This window comes from Camelus ferus, unplaced genomic scaffold, assembly GCF_009834535.1.
Source record: "Camelus ferus isolate YT-003-E unplaced genomic scaffold, BCGSAC_Cfer_1.0 contig313, whole genome shotgun sequence".
In the NCBI taxonomy this organism is placed as follows: domain Eukaryota; kingdom Metazoa; phylum Chordata; class Mammalia; order Artiodactyla; family Camelidae; genus Camelus; species Camelus ferus.
In genome coordinates this window covers 902,407-917,963 of record NW_022588524.1, presented here as the reverse complement: position 1 = coordinate 917,963, position 15,557 = coordinate 902,407, and the positions used below count along the sequence as shown (strand labels likewise).

General features: G+C 49.0%; 1 protein-coding gene across 17 annotated transcripts in view; it reads right to left on the bottom strand.

Moving 5' to 3' along the window:
- The window catches only part of COBL (cordon-bleu WH2 repeat protein), a 152,968-nt gene that overhangs the window by 19,475 nt on the left and 117,936 nt on the right, over nucleotides 1–15,557 (bottom strand). The window lies entirely within an intron of this gene.

Sequence of the window (15,557 nt, the reverse complement as noted above, 5' to 3'; positions counted from 1 at the left end):
CAGGCAAGTCCTCTGTTTCTGGTGGTACCTTCCCTGGGGCCCAGGGCTCTCCATCCTTGCCCCCCACAGACAGGTGTTCAGTGAGGGGCCGGGGCTGGTGCTCCCAGGGAACCTGCCTGGGTGGCGTGAGGTCACAGAGGGTTGGAAGGGCAGCTGCAGACATGCCCAAGGCGGGAGGAACACGGGTGCAATGCCGCCTGCAACTGGGGTGGGTTAAGTACCAGTGAGGACCGGAGGGAGGGAGGGAGGCTGGAAGGATGCTGCTTGGCCCAGAGTACAGGGCGGGTCTGCAAGTCAGAAAGAGAGAGGGGCTTGTGCAAAAGCTTGGGACTCCTGTGAACCCCTCCTGGAAACACCTTGAGGGGAGCGGTCAGAGACGGCTCCGATTTGAAGAGGGGGACGGACATTCCCGTGAGGCTCTGAACCTGCGTTGGTCTTAGTTTTCAGGTGGTTTCTGGTCCTGTCAGCTCTGTGAGTCTGAGAAGCTTTTGTTTGGAATTGGACATCCTCATCTAACCCCCTTATGACGTCTTCTCCTTTCGACCGGTTCCTACGATTAACCTCGTGAGATATAACGTGTTTTGACCGTTTCTTCATGAGATGATGGAGCAGGATACTGTTTTGTCTTTACTGATTCCAAACAGAAGCCCCAAATACAAAAGGAAAGCTTGGAAACGCTTGGACTCAGATCCTGTCTTGCAGGTGCTTCTGTGAGAACCTCACTTCTCACTGCTCTCCTGCCAGCACCATCCAGTTCCCTGGCCCAGAGGCTCTATCTCACTTTTTGCCTTTGAAACGGCTTACTTACCCCTAAAATTCTATTGGTTCCCTGAGCTCACTCCTGATTGGTTATTACTCTCACTTCTGATTGGTCCATTGCCCTAACTTCTGATTGGTCCATTTGTAGTACTTCATTTGCATGGAGCTCGCTCCTGATTGGTTATTTCTCTCACTCCTGATTGGTCCATTCCCCTCACTCCTGATTGGTTATTTCTCTCACTTAAGGTTCTGTCCACTGGCAACCTTTTTGAACTAAAAAGTTGTTATTGGAGACTTTTTGCCAATGTGGAAAAACACACTTAACGTGGCTTCAGTGGATGCCAGCTATAAATAAATTCATGATTAAATTCTCTTCTAAGTAAATGGCTTCAGAGCCTAAGTCAGGAATGTTAACGTTTCCATCATCCTCCACCTGAATGACATAATCTCACAGTTCAAATGCCACTACGGCAGAGTAAGAGCTTTGGAAAATTCTCTAGCTCAAGGGTAAAGCAGAAAATGCTGACTTAAGGCTACTAATTCCTCAAGTTGACAACAACCATTTCCATTTGGCCTCTGGTTCCATTGGGTTTTATCAGTAAACCCATAGTCAGCATCACACTTAATGGCTGAGAGCATCTCCTCTAAGATAAGGAACAAGACAAAGATGCCCACTCTTGTCACTTTCAGTCAACATAGTATTGGAAGTTGTAGTCACAACAATTAGGCAAGAAAAAAAAAGGCATCCAATTTGGAAACGAAAAAGTAAAATTATCACTCTTTGTAGCTGACATGATACTATACATAGAAAATCCTAAAGACACTAAAAAAACCTACTAGAAATAATAAATGAATTCAGTAAAGTTACAGGATACACAGTTAACGTCTGGAAATCTGTTGTATTTCTATACACTAAAAACGAACTCTCGGAAAGACAAATTAAGAAAACAATTTGATTTACAAATGCATGACAAAGAATAAAATACTTAGGGATAAAATATAACCAAGGAGGTAAAAGACTTGTATTCTGAAAACTGTAAGACATTGGTCAAAGAAACTGAAAAAGACACACACACAAATGGAAAGAGATACTGTGTCCATGAATTGAAAGAATTAATATTGTTAAAATGACCAGAGGACCCTTACAATGTACAGATTCAGTGAAATCTCTATCTAATACCAATGGCATTTTCACAGAAGCAGAACAAATCATTCTGAAATTTGTGTGGAAACAGACAAAAACTCTGAATAGCCAAAGCCATCCTGAGGAAGGACAAAGTTGGAGGCACCATTCTCCCTGACTTCAGACTATACTACAGAGCTACAATGATCAAAACAGACACACAGATCCATGGAACAGAACCCAGAAATAAACCCATGATTACATGGTCAAGAATATACAATGGGGGAAAGACGGTCTCTTCAATAAATGGTGCTGGGGAAACTGGACAGCTACGTGCAGAAGAATCAAACTGGGCCACTTCTTCAGACCATATACAAAAATAAACTCATACAACTCAACGTTAAAAAAAAACGCCATTAAAAAATGGGCAGAGGGCCCAAATAGGCATTTTTTTCCAAAGAAGACACAGAGATGGCCAACAGGCACATGAAAAGATGTTCAACATAGCAAATTATCAGGGAAATGCAAATCAAAACCACAGTGAGAGAGCATCTCACGCCTGTCAGAACGGCCATCATCAAAAAGACAGTAGTAAGTGTTGGCGAGAATGTGGAGAAGAGAGACCCCTTTGGTGGGAATGTAAATTGCTGCAACTCCCATAGAAAAGCATGACGTTTTCTTAAAAAATTATGAGCAGAATTACAAAATGATCCAGCAATTTCATTTCTGAGCATTCACCAGAAGAAAACAAAACCACTCATTTGAAAAGATATAGGTACCCCTACGTTTGCGGCAGCATCATTTACAACAGCCAAGATCTGGAAAGCAACCTAAGTGCTCACCAATAGATGCATGGACTAGTGGAAATGTGATATATATATATATATTTCTTAGACATAAATAAAAATGAAATCTTGCCATTTAATAATATGGATGGATCCAGAAGGGGTTATGCTCAACGAAATAACTCAGACAGAGAAAGACAAACATCATGTGATCTTTCGTATACATGGAATATGACAAACAAAACAAGGAAAGCAGACTCAAGGATACAGAAAGCTAACTGGTGGTCACCAGAGGGGAGCAGGGTGGGGGCTTGGGAGAAAGAGACAATGGAGATTAAGGGGTACAAACGTTTAGTTATAAAATAGATAAGCCACAGGGATGTACTATACAGCACACAGGATACACTCACTAAAACTGAAATAACTCTGTGCAGGGACAAATGGCCAAGTGACTGACCGAGGCGTGCCACTTCATAATGCGTGCAAATGTCAAATTACCACATAGTTACCTGGAACTAACATAATCTTGTACTTCAACTATATTTCAATGAAAAAATAAGATACAAAATCTTACTTTTTCTAGATTTTTCCAGGTTTGAGTGATACTGACGGACACAAAAAGTTGCCACGAATCCCCCTTGAAATGCACCGTGATTTAAATGACAAATGAAACAGATCCTTCAGGGAACCACAGGAAAAGGGAAGGAGGTGGGCGATGCTCTCACTTGCCCTGATGCAGACGATGCAGCAAATTCAACAAGTCTGTGTGCAGCCTGCCTCGACCTCATGGGCCACCGGGTTTGTGCACTGAGAAAGCCAGTGGCATTTGGGGTCCAGCCAGGGCGTCACACCCAAGAAGGACGTCCTCCTCAGGCAGGTACGCTGTGTGACTCAAATTCTGGACGCAATGATACATTTTAAGTGTTCAACAGTGGAAGATAGAATTCTCTGACAAAATTTGAGAAGGTAGACATGGAAGCCTGGCGTCTTCTAAGTTGAAGAGCAGATGACAGTCAGTTTCCACATCTCAGAGAGGAGGTCATGTTGAATTGAGGCCATGAGAACGTGTCCCTCCCTCTTCTGAATGACTGGCCTATAGAGTGGCTTTCTGAATCTTTTCCTTTGGGATGTCCCTGTGCTGGGGGCTTCTTTCCACTTCTCACCGAGGGGAGCCCCTCGAGGGTCCTGTTCGCCGCTGCGCTCAGGCGGCCCAGCGTTGGGTCTGCCCCCCGGCTCCATCCCCATCCCGTGCAGGACCCGGTCTCCCTAGGAGCCCGCGGGCTCTCAGCTCTCTCCTGCTCTTCTGGTCCGCGATCTCCTCCTCATTTTCAGGCCCAAGGCCACTTCATTTCCTCTCTTGCGAGCTCAGCTGTGCATCTCGGATGGTGTTGACCATATAAAACCCAGCGTTTCAACACGCTTTGGCGCAGACGGAGCAACTGCTGTAAACAGAAGGAATCTCAACTTTGCACTTAGAAGTCTGTTGCCCTTTGGCAGCCTTCCCCGTTTCAGATGTGGGAGGAGGCTGTCTGGTTACCCAGGCTCACATCTTTCCTCCCTTCAGGGCGGATGACACACAGAGGGGCAGCCCTGGAGAAGGTCACAGGCAGATGAGAAGCAGGAGGGAGTGTCCCCGAGAGTCCCGGGAGGTGTAGCTCAGTGATGGAGTGTGTGCTTAGCATGCATGAGGTCCTGGGTTCCATCCCCAGCCCCTCCAACAACAACCAAAAGGAAAGAGAAAAGAAAAAAAAAAAAAAAGCAAATATAACAAGAAAGCGAGTGTCACAATTTTAAGAAAGCGAGTAAGAAAAAGCTCGATGACTAGTAACGTTGGTGTGTTTGTCTGCAACACGCATTTACACGTGTAACAAAACTGCTGCCTCAAAGCCACTCAGACGCAGGCGACAAGTGACACCACAACCCCCCACCTCCCCGAGCACCCCCTCCAGAGTCCGGCCAGCCTCGTAGCAAAGGGAAGGTGAGCATCAGAGCCTGTCATTTCGGGAAACCTGTACAGAGCTGTCCCCAGCCTCATCCAGAGTCAACAGAATCCACAGCCAGTAAATTAAACGGTTCACACACCAACCACCTGTCTAACTCGCAGTTATGGTGGCCCCCAAAATAACCTGGCTTCCTGTGCCAGAAGGCTCTGACGTCAGCAAGCTCTGCTGGTACCCAAGATAACCTCATGGAGATGCCGGGGCTCAGTTTACCGCATCTGCCCCGGAGAGTCCAGGAGGCTGGGTGCCTCCCCCGGGGAAGGAAAGATTCTCCTGACCTTCAAGGCCAGCAGCCCCTCCGATCGTCCCCACCCAACATGGTCTTGCAGACCCTCCTCCCAGCAACTGCCCTCCACCTGACTTTTTCTCTTAGGCTCCTGTTGAATTTTAAAATAAAGTTTGTTTTCTTCTTCTCCAGCATAGGACGTCAGGAAGGCAACTCTTCAGGAAATAATCGCTCATCGCCAACATCCCTTCTGTCTTTCGGAGCTTCTAGGATAAATGTATAAAACAAAAACTTCCACGCACGGGAAGAGAACCAGATGCGCACGGCGTGGTTGCGTTTGTGGCCTGAGTGCACACCCAGCTGACTGGACACACCAGCTTTTCTTCTGCGTCTTTGGACAAATTTAAACCACGGGGGCTGATGCAATGTGGCCTGGAGAAAATGAGTCCCTCCAGGGCTTGACTGTCCCATCTGTAAATGGGATGGAGAGTGATCACCCCTCAGGCAAGGAGCCACCAAGGAGACTGCGTGCGGACCAGCCTGAGGGCAGGGCCAAGCGCGCGCTCCAGGCGCAGCAGGTGTGGCTGTCGCGATGCGTTTGTGGTCATTCTGACCCGTCGTCAGCCTCCAGACAGACGGAGGCTTTGGTGGGCATGGGCTCTCCCAAGACGGGTTTCAGTCTGGAGACTTTGAAGGACTTCCCTGGGGAGCCACATCTCCAGGCCTGGAAGTGTGGGGGGAGCCCTGAAAAGGGGGGGCTCCCAGGAGGGCGGCCCCGGAGGAGGGGAGGTGGAAATTACTTGCAGATCAGAAAAGCTGCAGGGGGTGGAGGCTCACTGACTCCAGCCAACAGCTCACAGATGCCCGAGCACCAGGCTCAGAGGTCCCGGCCGACAGGGGCCTCCGTTTGGACCCTCCCTCTGCTCTGAGTGATGCCCCGATCCTTGGGGGGGGGGTTCTCAATTCCCAAGTGGAGGGCAGGACTCCGGCCCTGCCCGCTGACAGGTGATGCAGGTCCGAGGCAAACAGCCTTGGGCAAGGCCGCCTTCAAACCGGGACGTGAGCTTTGCAGACGCCCACTGGGGAAGGTCCAGGATGCTCTGCAGGAAAGAGCCCTCAACTGGGTTGCACTGCTTCTAAATGCTGCATTTCTCTTGGCCTTACCTCCTGGGTCGGCCTTGCCTCCCCTTTGGGGCTGTTCCCTCCTCGGCTGAGCCCTGCATGGAGCCCCCAGCCCCAACTCCAGCCCCGGGTGGTGCCCCTTCCCCCAGCATTCATCCTGCAGCTGTCCCCTCCACCTGGCAGTTGCTGGGACGCGGCTGCATCTCAGCAGTCCGATGTGTCAATCCCAGGGAGGCAGGGAGGTACTGGTGAGAGGGTCTCAGCATTCGTGGGCGTGTGCCTCCCCTGCCCACCCGCCCCAGTGCACCTCTGCTGCTTGTCAGCACGCCCTCCAACCCAGAATGCCACCCACGAGTACTGTCATTTATCTGCCATTTCTTCCAGCCCTGGTGGGATGGGAGCTCCTGTCTTCTTTGCATCACCCGGAGACCCGGCCTCAGGTCCCTGCTGGAGTTTCGGGTGGACGTCCCTCCCCTCGCTCACTGCTCACGACCCCATCTCACCCCTCCAGCGCGCCCTGGTCCCCCGTGCCCGTGTCGGAGTGGAACGCACACAGACGTCTCCTTTCAAAAGTGCCCTGGACGAATCCCTCATCCAAAACGGGCATCTGTCTCAAACTCTATCAGGTGCCCCCACGGTCAGTGCCCCGATGAACCCGCTTCGGTGCGTTTTCTGGGCCGACGTCTCCAGGGCTGGTAAAAAGCGGAGCGCTGACTCATTTCCCTGTAAGGCATGCGTTCTTCTGGGTTCCTGTCCCTCCACGCCGGTGACTCTGTTCCGTCCACGCCTGGCGCTTACTAGCTGATCAGTGCGTGTGTGTTCGTTGTGATCTGTTGTCTTACACTTGGCTGAGACAGACACGCGTCCATGCTTATACATTGTAAGGATTCCACCACTGCTAAGCAGTACAGAAGACTGAAAGAATTCTTATTTTTTATATATATATAGATAAAAACCCTCATTACTTTTCTCATGCTTTGAAATTGTTCTGAAAAGTACAACACGCACTTGGCAACGGCCTGGTTCGTTGCTCGAAGTCTATGCAAGCGGCTCGCCCAGTGGGCATGTCTTGCTGGAGAGACGTACCCGGACCAGCAGAGCGGGCGCGATGGGTAGACTGACTCCACGCGGCGTGTCTTCCTGCCCGCTCGCCTGGGTGCCTGCGAGAGGTGGCGGGCGTCCCCTGCAGGGACCCCTGCTGGGAGGCACAGCTCTGTCTCCGATGCCCCCCGTTACGCCCTAGCTCTGGGTCACGGTGTCCCCGAGGGGCAGTGGCTTAAGTCAGAGCTTTGGTGTCCAGGCGCTGAGGCTGGGAGAGGAGCTTCCAGCAGGCACGGTGCTTTCTTTGAAGAGTCGAATGAGCCCCATTCCAAGTGTCTCAGCTAAACTGGGCCACAGTGGGAGCAGCCCCGGATGGCGCCACAGCCCAGTTACTTCTGGGTTTTACTGTCACATGGAAACATGAGCTTTCTTTCCCTTGTCAGCCGTGGGCATGGCTCACCGCGTCCTCTGAGGCAGCCTGGGCCTGGCTGCGCCAGGGCCTCTGTCTGGGGGAGGTGGGGGCGTGTGCAGGCCTGGAGTGTCCCAGCTCGGCCATCCCTGAGGGAGCGCTGGACGCCTGCGGGCAGCCCTGGGCACACAGGGCATCAGCCCCAGCGCCGTCCTCGCTCACCGCCGTCCGCCCAGGCTGCAGGTGGCCCGGCGGCGGTGTAAGGGCAGGCCACGCGGATGCGCCCACCCGCAGGGCACCCTGCCTGTCACACTGCCCTTCCTTGAGCCATCCAAAGGGCACATTATGAGAGGTCTGTTCCAAAACACTACGTGCGGTCATTTCCCATTCTAAGACGAAACACAGGAAGACTCCTGCATCACGTGTGTGAGCATGTGAAGGCAGGTTGACTAGCACTGGAAGCCGAACTGAAGCACTGACAGGGGCTGGAGACGCCTGAGAGACTGGCGTGAGGCCAGGTGTGAGGGGAGGGCACAGGGGACAGCCTGCGTCCCCGTGACCCGAGATGCCACTGCTGCGCCCAACAGCTCCCTCCACGAGGAACCCTGGTGTTGCCACCTCTATCTTGAAAAAGCCGAAATCAAGATGATTTTTTAAGGCACAACCTCCTGCACATGGTGGCCACTTCCATGGGAGTTAAAATTTGTGGCGAGCTGGCCATTGTTCTAAAAGCTTTACGGGGACTCACATGGGTGATCCTCACAACCACCTTTGCTATCAAACTAAAGACCAGGCACTGAGACGTGGGCACGCTGCCCGAGCTCACCGGCTCTGTTCAGCGCCAGAATTTAGCAGAGGAGGTGGGGTACCCTCAGCATCCAGGTTCCCTGGGAGACGGCCCCCGATCGTCCAATCAGAAGTGGGAATCCCATCCTCCTGGCTGGCCATTGGTCTGTGCGTTCTAGCTGCAGCCAATGTGTGCGTGGCAGGCCCTGGGCCACAGTGACTGGTCCAGAGCGCTCACACGACTGAGCCTGGGTTAGGAGCTTGCCAGAACCTACACCTTTGCCTGTGGATTAAGCCAGATTGAGTCACTCTGTTTGCAGGCAGAAGCATACTGAGTCACCAGCACCCCCACCCCCCCCGCGCTGGGGTGACATCCAGAAGAATTTAAAGTCAGGTCTCAAAGTGGATATGTGCACACTGGGGTTTGCAGCAGCACCACCACGCACAGCCACCCAGAGGCAGGAGCGTCCTAGATGCCCACGGACAGACGGAAGGATAAACAAAAGTACATATATGTGTATAATCGAGTCACATTCAGCCTTAATAAGAGAAAGGGAGTCCTGTCTCATGCTGCACAGTGGATGGACCTTGAGGACATTCTGCAGAATGACATCAGTCACTCCCAAAAAGACACACAGTGTACGATTCTGCATACATGAGGCTCCTGGAGTAGTTAAATTCAGAGGCAGAAAGCAGAATGCTGGGTGCCAGGGGCTGGGGGAGGGGAACGAAGCCCCCTGACGTCTAATGAGCGTGAAGTTGTGGATTGGCACGGTGACAAAGCTCTGGAGACGGAGCTCCCAACAGTGTGAATGCACTTAACGTCACCAAACTGCACACTTAAAAATAGTTATGATGATAAAAGTTCCTGCCGTTGCCCTTTTTTTAAAAAAAAAAATCACAGGTAAAAAAAGAAAAAAAAAAGCTTACTTACTGATTCAGTGGCTTATTCCTGCACGGGCTGATCAAAAGCCATCAAGGCAGAGCACGGCGGCTGCCAGGCCATAGGGCAGAGCCCCGGTGCTTCTGCCAGGAAAGCGCAGCCCACAATGTCCCTGCTTAACATGTGGGCCCCGTGTCCTCGGAAGCCGCTGACGACATGGTAACACTGTGGAGATCACACACGCTCAGGCCGCTTTAGTGGGAGAAGGTGATGCAGCTGGGAAGAACCTTTCGTCTCCTCTTGAACGTCTGGACAGAGTGAGAAACTGCTCTGGCTGAAAACGCTGTGGCCGCTTTTCCTTCCACCCCACCCCGCAGAGCAACGTTCAACGTGACCATTCAGGTCATCACTTTGAACTCTTTCCCCATGAGTTACAACGGAGCTTGCCTTCTCACTTCATTTCCAATTTTGGTCATTGAAAATTATATTCTGCTAGCTTTCCCCGTTAGATTGACAGTGAGGCCGCCCAGATAATGACCATGCATAATGTTTCCTTTGTGCAGACGCTCACGCGGATTAAAGATGACCACGGAGGCACACGAGGGAACTTCTGAGGGTGCTGGAAATGTTCGCTGTCTTGGTGGTGGGATGGGCATCTCATGGGTGTATACCAGTGTCAACCCCCGTCAAATGACACACTTTTTTCACGCATCCGCAGGGTTTTTGTGTGCCAATTACACAATAGGAAAGCTCTTTAAAAAAAAAAAAATTGGGGGAGGGAGGTAATTAGCTTTACTAATTTATTTTTGGAGGAGGGACTGGGGATTGAACCCAGGACCTTGTGTGTGCTAAGCATGCACTCTACCACTGAGCTATACCCTCCCCCACCCGAATAAAGCTCTTAAAAAGAGAAAAAACAAAATCAAAACATTGCTAATTGCTCTCCATTTTATTCCTGCATTTCAATTTGCAATATGCACGGAGACTTACAATTCCACCTCTATCAGGGACTAAAAATCTCAATTCTAAACCATCTGCTATTATTTTACATTCATGAAACGTCATGAACCGAATCTCTGCCTACAATATTTCTGTCGTGAGCCCGAGAGGCCTAAGACAGGCCAGTTAGTTGTCCAGGGGGAGGCGGTCCAGCCTGGGGACACGCTGCCCTCCACGGAGTAACACTCAGTTCTTAACGATGTGATGTGACGGGAGACAGATGTAAAAAGCAGATGTGGCCAGTAACACCTCTGCAGGTGGACGTTTGGGGTCTTCGGGCATAAGAGAGGACTGAGTCGGGGAGAGAAGTGATGGACAGAGATCTTGCACATCAAACAGAAGGGATTAGGCAGAAACGCCCACGAGAGAATCAGGACGGAGGTACCAGTACCCTTTACTTTCCCCCCAGAGCTGTGCTCTCTCTCCTGATTCTGGAAACCGCAGTTTTAAAGTATTGACTGCCTTTTTTTCACTTCTGTCCACTTGGAGTCAGGAGCCTGACGATTAAGACTGTAATCACTTCCTCCTACATCATCCTATTGGAAAAACAGCCCACGAACTATGTCAGCAAACAGATTCCCTGGGGCAGGTGGTGGGGGGCACAGTGAGGGGTGAGCTCCTGGTCCAAGAGTCGTCCCGGAGGCTCTGACACATCACAGAGGAGATGGGCTTTCGAGGCCGATCTGGCTGAACGATCTGATCACCCGGCAAAGGGGACCCACCTGAGGGCCAGACGTGGTGGTCTGACACCCATTCCCACCCTCTGGTCCAGGATCTGAGCTACTAGGAGGCCTTTCTATTCCTCGTTCCCACATCTCACTCACAGCAAACATACAAAGGTCTGTGTTCTTTTTAACCCTAGTTCCTTCCAAGCCAAAGAAAAAAGTGTGTAATAAACACTGGTACTGCGTTCTGATTTAGGCTGCACGTTTGGTTAATTTTTACCCCCGTGCATTGCAGGGCAGGATAAACACTGAACGCCGTGGTCCGTTTAATCGCATGGCTTCCTGGGGAGGGTTTTTGCTAGAAAAGTCACCCATCCTGTGCTGCTCTTGGTGACAAACGTGGGAACACAGCCTCATGTCCTTTCTGACTTAAACCCTCGTCTTCACCCAAGTGCTTGAAGTTTCTTGTTGCTCAAGTCAGGGTGACTTAGAAGGAGCAAAATTATTTTGAGTTTTTTCCGCCTGCTCCACACTCTGTGGGTGTGAATGATGAAAGAGTTAACACACACACACACACACACACACACACACATTCAGAGGGGACAGAAGAAGTGAGGGCTGTGCGAGTGGCTTCATTTCTAGACATCTTACAAACGGTGGTGCTGGTTCAACACGCCTGGAACACCTGTGTGGCGGGCTTCCCTCTTCTCTCACAACGTTTGGAAGATGTGATGCTAACCCTGTTGTGGAAGACGTCAGCCTGCATATGGACATGTTTGGAATCAGACTGTGCGAGTTACGAACGTTGTGAACAAACAGAATCCATTCAAGGACCCAAATGAACATGAAAACTGGGGAACAGGAGCCGGTGATGAGTGCGGCAAACACAGATGTGACACGGGATGGACGATAATGGGTGTGTAGATAAAACCCCAGCCAGTCCTCTGGAGTAACAGTTTCCAAGCTGTTTCATCTGTAGGACCTGGAGCATTCGTTCCCCACAAAAGAGGTTTCAGAATTTTCATACGAAAAGTTCAGGATTCCTCAGTGACCTAGTTGGGTGCAGACCTGTCAACAAGGGCTGCTTGATTTGTTAACCATCAGGAAAGTTTAACGACTACAAGTATGTTTTCTTTTAGCGTAACTGTTGATAGTGTTTGTCGCGTCATGGAGAAAACACGCAGACAGGTCTCCTGTTGGCTTAGAAGGCGAATAAATGACCCACAAGGAGGGACAGATTCAGAGGTGAGACAGAAATGGAAAACTCCCAGAAACGCAAGTGTCTTGAGAAAAAAAAAGATTCAACCATGTTAATGTGTCTGGTTCCCAAAGCTTCTGATGCTAGGGAGCACTGTGTCATGACACAGACAGATCTCCAGGACCTGGTCGTCGAATGGCCCTGAACTTTACCCAGCCGTGTATGAGACCCCCTTGGTGACAAATCCCTGAGGCTGCGTCCTTGGCTAACTTCCTGATTTGGGACATGAGGGGTGCCATGGTCAAGCTCTGCTCTCCACGTAAATGCTTCTATCTCCATTGAGTTTGTTTCTCCCCACCCCACCCCCAACATCACTGTCCTCTGTTTTCACTAGAGTTTGTTATAGCCTTTGGATTCTGACCGTTCTCTGTTTTCACTAGAGTTTGTTATAGCCTTTGGATTCTGTCTCCTGTCCCCCTCACCAATAATTCTATGAGCAACATTGCTTTTCCTCTGTTCTCTGGACTTTTTGCCTTCACTGCCATCTTTCTTCAGTGTAATAGCTACTTCTCACACATGTTTATGATTGTAATTATACACAATCTTCCACAGTCTTTAATGTCTGGGTCACAAATCCCAATGCTTTCCCCAGCATGTAGGTAAACATTACCTTTTCTTGTTTAGACTTTCCCCGCTTAATGATTTGAGGTCAAATGATTGCTATTTATCAGACAAAAGTTCTTTATTTCAATGCAAAAAAGAAAAAAAAAAAAGCTCTTTCTAACTTGTTCTATGTTTGAATAGTTTGGGAGACGTTTCTTGTGAGTAGTTTCTGTAACTTTCTGTTTTTTTTCTTTTTTCACCAACACATGGCACTAAATTAACCAATTGCTCTCCATCTGTATTTCTTTGAGCCCTAGCTTAATTCCAGTATCAGCTGTGACCATTCTGACATCTGTCATTGCTAACAGCGTCCCTGTGATCAAGCAGACGACAGTCATACAAGTAAAAAACACTTAGCTGATTTCTTTTTTTCCTACTTTGAGCAATAACATTTAAAACATCTTTGGGAGGGAAACATGACAGGCCTCTCCAACTCAAATGCAGCTTTGCATGCTAGTAGAAATTTATCAAAGCAAGCAAGCGTCTTTTCCGGAACCCTGAATCTTTAATTTGAGCCTTTCTCCACCTGCTCTGTCTGTCTGAGGACGGCTGAAGCACCTGGTTCTCGGAGACTGGATGGGAGAAGGACTCCCTCATTCACAAGGAGGAGCAGCCCACACTCCTGCATAGACGGAGTTGCTACACCCCCGGGCGTGTCAACCACTGGTGCCAACCTCCAGACTAGCGTCTGTCAAATGGAATCATGGCCACATCACAGTAAGTAAAAGCCACGGGCAGAAGCCACGTGCTCCTCACTCTCACAGCCCCCGAAGGCCCCTAGCATCCAGTAGGTGCTGAATGTTTGATGAATGCATGGGTGGATAACCGAATTGATGATGAATAAAGCGAGAAGAATGTTCCTCTTCCTCTGTCCCCTTTTCTTAAGCTCTCTAAATGGAGGGAGAACACAGGGAAACTTGAGAAATACTGAAAAAATGGTTGGGTCCTACGGATCCCTATGGGTGGGTTATCTATCTACAGGGCTTGAGCCGTGAGTTCCTACATGCTGTGTATTTATTGCTCGTGAGCTTAGGCACTTAATTGTAACAGGTAGATGGAAAGACAGACAGATACCTAGTTATCGAGACGGATAGACCATCTATTTCAGTTCTATCCAAACTGACTCCTGGGTCAATTTACGAACACAATTTGGTGTAACTGGAGAAGAGATTCTATACCAGAGTATCAAACAAAAAAGAAATAGGAATTCATGAACCCAAATGAAGCAAGACTCTTAATAAAAACATAGGCATGTCTCAATGAAAAGGGAATTTCAGACAAGGTCAGTATTACCAACCTAGAATTCACTTACAAACGTCTTTACCTCCTACAAGGAAATCCGAACCTCGCTCAAACACATTTATAGGAAAACTCTAAAGAAAGAAGGTCACAGGTGTACAAGTGAGCCCTTCTCTGCAGACAGGTGGATGGTCGCCAGAGTCAGGACAGCAGAGGCACGGGGGACAGGCGGAGGTATGGATCCAGGGAGGGGCCGTCCGTCAGAAGCGCTTGGCATGAGAAGGGAATGACGCACAGCAATAAACTGTGGGGGGGAACCAATGACAGAAAATGAACGCAAAGCCTGGCAAAATAAACGCTGCCTCCCTCATCAGCTTCAAGACCCTGGGGATGAAGCTGTGTAGAGCGACGTATCAGCCAGACCACATCACTGCGGTTGCTTCCTCTTCCTTCTACTCTCTGTCTATGGCAGTGGTTAAAAGGGCCGATGTACCAACACAGACAATTCTGTCCCCCCGGGAGAATCACATCGTAACCATCACTCCACTCACCGCTGCCTTTCAGGCTGTCCAATAAAATTATTTGGCTTTGATATGAAACCTGAAAGTTCTTGCAGATGGAGACACTGCCCGGCTGGTTAGGCAAAAGCCATTTCTGACCTCTTGGGGTGGGAAAAGAAAAAATCTAAGGTGCTTTCAGAGCTGCAGGGGAAAACAGACAACCTTGCTTCAGAATCCCCTCAACGGCCAAGCCATCAACCCAACCTTGATCACGAGGATATTGGTTTACGGAGTTGGAAAGAGGCTCAGATGCCCTGTTTTCAAGAAGCAAAGCTCCCTTGGGTCTTCCTCTTTCTCCCGGTGACATGGCAGAGCTTCAGGCTCTGCAAGCCTTGAATGCCAGGGATTAAACTAAAGAATGGTTGTACCTAAAACCATCTCCTAACAACAGTTTTGAAGATTACTGTCAGGAAGGAAAGGATTGCTCTGTAGCCCCTTTGCGCTTTTTAACTAATAAAATGAAATAATGCTATTCAGTAAGAATCCAGAATCCTGAACAGTCCTTTTAAAAATTATTTTATGTCCTTTTTTTCTTTTTTGGGGGGCGGTAATTAAGTTTATTTGTTTATTTTCCTATGTTTTTGCTTGTGTGTTTATTTACTTATTTATATTTTAGCAGAGGGACTGGGGATTGAACCCCTGGAACAACCTTGTACACGCTAAGCACGCACTCCTACCACAGAGGACTGCCCTTCCCCCGAACCATTCTTGAAAAAGCAAGCTCTCCATTTTAAATTTACACAAACCCAGAAAGAAGTTCTTGTAACTCTCGATGTTAAAAAAATTTGTTTTTTATGCCCAGTCGGAACTTATATTGCAAATTACAGCACCAAGAGGCAGAGACACCTGTTTGATTATTTGTCTCAACTCTGGGGTTGAGCAGTGACTTATGAAAGCCAAGATTAATGTTGCCATCAGTTTTCTTAACTGAATAATTTCACTTCCTTTCAACATTCCTATTTATCTTTGTTATTCCTTTGCAGTGGTAGGCTGGTCAAGGGTTAGTAACCAGATCTTTGGTAAAAGCAAAGGAGATAGATAAATAGATTAAAGTTTTACTGATGGAAAAGGATGGAGAGCACAAAATTTCCAAGAAATA